Raw genomic sequence first — 5,000 nt, forward strand, 5'->3', positions numbered from 1 at the left:
ATAGTTGTTTCCACGTATTACCGAAAAATCGGCCACAAAACTTAATAGGGGAACCCCCCACAACAAATGTAAGGCCAAGGGGGAAAAGGAGGAAAAATGCATGAGAGAAAGAGAAACAAAGGTGTCTAACCCCCTCACAGGGGTAGGCTCGAACAGAGGACAATCGCCCCTAGCCCCATGCCCTCGCAAAAAGGGGGAAATACGTGGAACAACGATCGAGAAGGACTAGGGTGGCCACCACGGGAGCTCGCACTACTTTTAGCCCTTCGCCGACACCAGCTTACAACAATTCCCCCTTTTCTCCGTAGAGCTAGGGATCGGAAGGAAGAAAAGGGTAGAAAACAAAGCAAAAACAAAGAACAAGCCTCCCAAGCCCCATGCCTTCGGAAAAATGGGGGAATTAAAGGGTACGACGATTGAGAAGGATGAGGGTGGACACCCCAGGAGCTTGCACTGCGTTTCGTCCCTCCGGAACACCAATCCACAACAATCCCACCTTTTCTCCGTAACGGTAGGGGCCATGAGGAAGAAGGGAAGAAAACAACAAGAGAGAAAGTGATATATCAACAGTGGCTATCGGCTCACAAGGGGAGGCTTCAAACAGATAACAAGCTTCCCCAACCCCATGCCTTCGCAAAAAGCGGGGAACTGCAAGGGACGGCGATCGAGAAGGACTAGGGTGGCCACCCTGGGAACTCGCATTGCTTTTTGTCCTTCCCGAACACCAATCCACAACAATCCCACCTTTTCTCTATAAAGGTAAGGGGCCAAAAGCAAGAAGGGAAGAAAACAACAGGAAAGCAAGAGATATCAAACGTGGCTACCGGCTCACAAGGGGAGGCTCAAACAGAGAACAAGCTTCCCAAACCCCGCGCCTTCAGAAAAAGGGGGGAACTGCAGGGGACAGTGATCGAGAAGGACTAGGGTGGACACCCTGGGAACTCGCACTGCTTTTCGTCCTCTCCAAACACCAATCCACAAAAATCCCACCTCTCCTCCGTAAGGCTAGGGGCAAAAGGAAGAAGGGAAGTAAACAACACCAAAGAAATAAAGATCCCAAGAAAAGAGAGAAGCTCAACAACACGCCGAGCAGATGTCCGCTAACCAAAAAGAAATCAAACAAGGCACCCAATCAAAAAAGCGCCCCACCTCTTCACACCCTCCCACATGCATTCAGCACAACACCCTTTCCAACTTTACAACATAGCAAACAACCAAGCAAATAAATCACAACCCAAAATTGACCAACAGAAAAGACGAGGGCCCCAACCTAGTGACACAAGGCTTCAAACGACGAATATACTGCTTCCCATGACACAAACCCACCCTGCTATTGCACCCGTCCGTGTACAAAGAACCCAACAACCTTTCCAGTGAGAGATTCAATGGGGGTTAAAGATCAAACTCCAAAGAGGAGTTGTCACGGGCCGACACTCAACGCTGGAGAAAGCCGCGGGCCACAAATACATCGATGGTGCAAGGCCACTAGAGAGAGGGATGTTCGCAAAGCGCACACCACGAAACAAAGAAATGACCCAAGTCCCACACAAAACCCACAAGCCAAAGGGAGGAACAAAGACACAGCCCACTACTTCTTTTTCCCTCAGAAGGGGAGTGGCTCACGAGAGGATGAGGAATTCCCTCGACAACAAAGGTACGAGATAAGATTGCCACCCTCATGCCCGTCGGCGGGGAAAATTGCGATCTTGATGGAGCTCAGACCAAGGGATGGGTTTTTCTTTACCTGGACACCCAACCCTTCTGCGAGGGTATGTCGAGGAACGGTCGAGAGGGACTAGGGTGGCCAGCCCAATGGGTTGAACCACTCTTCATCCATCCCATACTGACCGTACCCCAATAATCTCCCCTCACGGAAGGTTTGAGCTACCAGGCGCGCACGCAACCGCTCCCTCGACCCAACCACCAATGAAAAAGCTCACCCAAGCAACACATCAACCACCGCCGCCTTTTTGAGAGAACCAACTATGGAAGCCCACACCCTTGGCCCATGCCTTCCAATGAACAGAAGATCAAGCACTGCCACTACGAATGAGTCTGAAATTATCCATCATATTTACTAAGCACCTCAACTCTATAGCAACCATTCCTGGCCGAATAGATCGTCGGAAGGGCTCCGAAGAAACAAGCTTCCGAACCCCCTGCAGAAACACATTGGGGGGAAGAAAAAAAAAGGATGGGTGGGACAAGCACAAGCATGGCTTGCAAGCACACACGAAAAAACAAGTGTTACCTCGAGACAAGCAACCAACAATGTTCCCACCAAACACCAAACCCGCTCCCCTAGAGGTGCACCACAAAGTCCCACATTGAAATCAATGCCCAACCAACCCGAACCAAAAAAGAACGGATCCACCGGCTCACAGGGGGAGGCTCAAACAGAGAACAAGCTACCCCACCCCCGTGCCTTCGCAAAAAGGGGGGAACTGCAGGGGACGACGATCGAGAAGGACTAGTGTGGCCACCGTTAGAACTCGCACTGCTTTTCGTCCTTCCCGAACACCAATCCACAACAATCCCACCTTTTCTCTGTAAAGGTAAGGGGCCAAAAGCAAGAAGGGAAGAAAACAACAGGAAAGCAAGAGATATCAAATGTGGCTACCGGCTCACAAGGGGAGGCTCAAACAGAGAACAAGCTTCCCAAACCCCGCTCCTTCAGAAAAAGGGGGGAACTGCAGGGGACAGTGATCGAGAAGGACTAGGGTGGCCACCCTGGGAACTTGCACTGCTTTTCGTCCTCTCCGAACACCAATCCACAACAATCCCACCTCTCCTCCGTAAGGCTAGGGGCAAAAGGAAGAAGGGAAGTAAACAACACCAAAGAAACAAAGATCCCAAGAAAAGAGAGAAGCTCAACAACACGCCGAGTAGATGTCCGCTAACCAAAAAGAAATCAAACAAGGCACCCAATCAAAAAAGTGCCCCACCTCTCACACCCTCCCACATGCATTCAGCACAACACCCTTTCCAGCTTTACAACATAGCAAACAACCAAGCAAATAAATCACAACCCAAAATTGACCAACAGAAAAGACGAGGGCCCCAACCTAGCGACACAAGGCTTCAAACGACGAATATACTGCTTCCCATGACACAAACCCACCCCGCTATTGCACCCGTCCATGTACAAAGAACCCAACAACCTTTCCAGTGAGAGATTCAACGGGGGTTAAATATCAAACTTCAAAGAGGAGTTGTCACGGGCCGACACTAAACGCTGGAGAAAGCCGCAGGCCACAAATACATTGATGGTGCAAGGCCACTAGAGAGAGGGATGTTCGCAAAGCGCACACCATGAAACAAAGAAATGACCCAAGTCCCACAAAAAACCCACAATCCAAAGGGAGGAACAAAGACACAACCCACTACTTCTTTTTCCCTTAGAAGGGGAGTGGCTCACGAGAGGATGAGGAATTCCCTCGACAGCAAATGTACGAGATAAGATTGCCACCCTCATGCCCGTCGGTGGGGAAAATTGTGATCTTGATGGAGCTCAGACCAAGGGATGGGTTTTTATTTACCTGTACACCCAACCCTTCCGCGAGGGTATGTCGAGGAACGGTCGAGAGGGACTAAGGTGGCCAGCCCAACGGGTTGAACCACTCTTCATCCATCCCATACTGACCGTACCCCGATAATCTCCCCTCACGGAAGGTTTGAGCTACCAGGCGCGCACGCAACCGCTCCCTCGACCCAACCACGAACGAAAAAGCTCACCCAAGCAACACATCAACTGCCACCGCCTTTTTGAGAGAACCAACTATGGAAGCCCACACCCTTGGCCGATGCCTTCCAATGAACAAAAGATCGAGCACTGCCACTATGAATGAGTCTGAATTTATCCATCATATTTACCAAGCACCTCAACTCTATAGCAACCATTCCTGGCCGAACAGATCATCGGAAGGGCTCCGAAGAAACAAGCTTCCGAACCCCCTGCAGAAACACATTGGGGGGAAGAAAAAAAAAGGATGGGTGGGACAAGCACAAGCATGGCTTGCAAGCACACACGAAAAAACAAGCATTACCTCGAGACAAGCAACCAACAATGTTCCCACCAAACACCAAACCCGCTCCCCTAGAGGTTCACCACAAAGTCCCACATTGCAATCAATGCCCAACCAACCCGAACCAAAAAAGAAAACCCCCGCTATCAATGATCCTACTGCAGATTCACCTACGATAACCTTGTTACGACTTCTCCTTCCTCTAAATGAAAAGCTTCAATGAAATTCTCATGACGTCAACGGCGACGAACTACCATCGTCGACGCAATCTGAACACTTCACCGGATCATTAAATCGGTAGGAGCAATGGGTGGTGTGTACAAAGGGCAGGGACATAGTCAAAATGAGTTGATGACACGCGCTTACTAGGAATTCCTCGTTGAAGACCAATAATTGCAATGGTCTATCCCCATCATGATGCAATTTGAGAAGATTTCCCGATCCACTCGAACCAGGAATAAAAACTAGTTGGCTGCATCAGTGTAGCGCGCGTGCAGCCTAGGACATCTAAGGGCATCACAAACCTGTTATTTCCTCAAACTTCCATGGCCTAAATGGCCATAGCCCCTCTAAGAAGCTGGCCACGAAGGGGAACCTCCGTGTAGCTAGTTAGTAGGCTGAGGTCTCATTCGTTATCAGAATTAACCAGAAAAATCACTCCACCAACTAAGAACGGCCATGCACCACCACCCAAAGAATCAAGAAAGAGCTCTCAATCTGTCAATCCTTACTATGTCTGGACCTGGTAAGTTTCCCCGTGTTGATTCAAATTAAGCCGCAGGCTCCACTGATGGTGGTGCCCTTCCGTTAATTCCTTTAAGTTTTAGCCTTGCGACCATACTCCCCCCAGAACCCAAACATTTTGATTTCTCAAAAGGTGCTAGCGGAGTCCTTAGAGCAACATCCGCCGATCCCTGGTCGGCATCATTTATGGGTGAGACTAGGATAGTATCTGATCGTCTTCGAGCCCCCAAC

The 5,000-nt window shown here is 49.7% G+C and overlaps 2 non-coding genes across 2 annotated transcripts in view; both read right to left on the reverse strand.

Moving 5' to 3' along the window:
• LOC149195354 (5.8S ribosomal RNA) overlaps positions 1-6 on the reverse strand; it is a 154-nt gene extending 148 nt beyond the window's left edge. The window contains exon 1 of the ribosomal RNA XR_016255305.1: positions 1-6. This exon is cut by the window's left edge and continues 148 nt beyond it. This is a non-coding gene — a ribosomal RNA (5.8S ribosomal RNA).
• Positions 7-4,172: 4,166 nt separating this feature from the next.
• The window catches only part of LOC149195355 (18S ribosomal RNA), a 1,812-nt gene continuing 984 nt past the window's right edge, over positions 4,173-5,000 (reverse strand). The window contains exon 1 of the ribosomal RNA XR_016255468.1: positions 4,173-5,000. This exon is cut by the window's right edge and continues 984 nt beyond it. This is a non-coding gene — a ribosomal RNA (18S ribosomal RNA).

This window comes from Pinus tabuliformis, chromosome 2_2 (genome assembly GCF_031772625.1).
Source record: "Pinus tabuliformis cultivar Carrire ecotype Pingquan chromosome 2_2, CPIR1, whole genome shotgun sequence".
Taxonomy (NCBI): Eukaryota; Viridiplantae; Streptophyta; class Pinopsida; order Pinales; family Pinaceae; genus Pinus; species Pinus tabuliformis.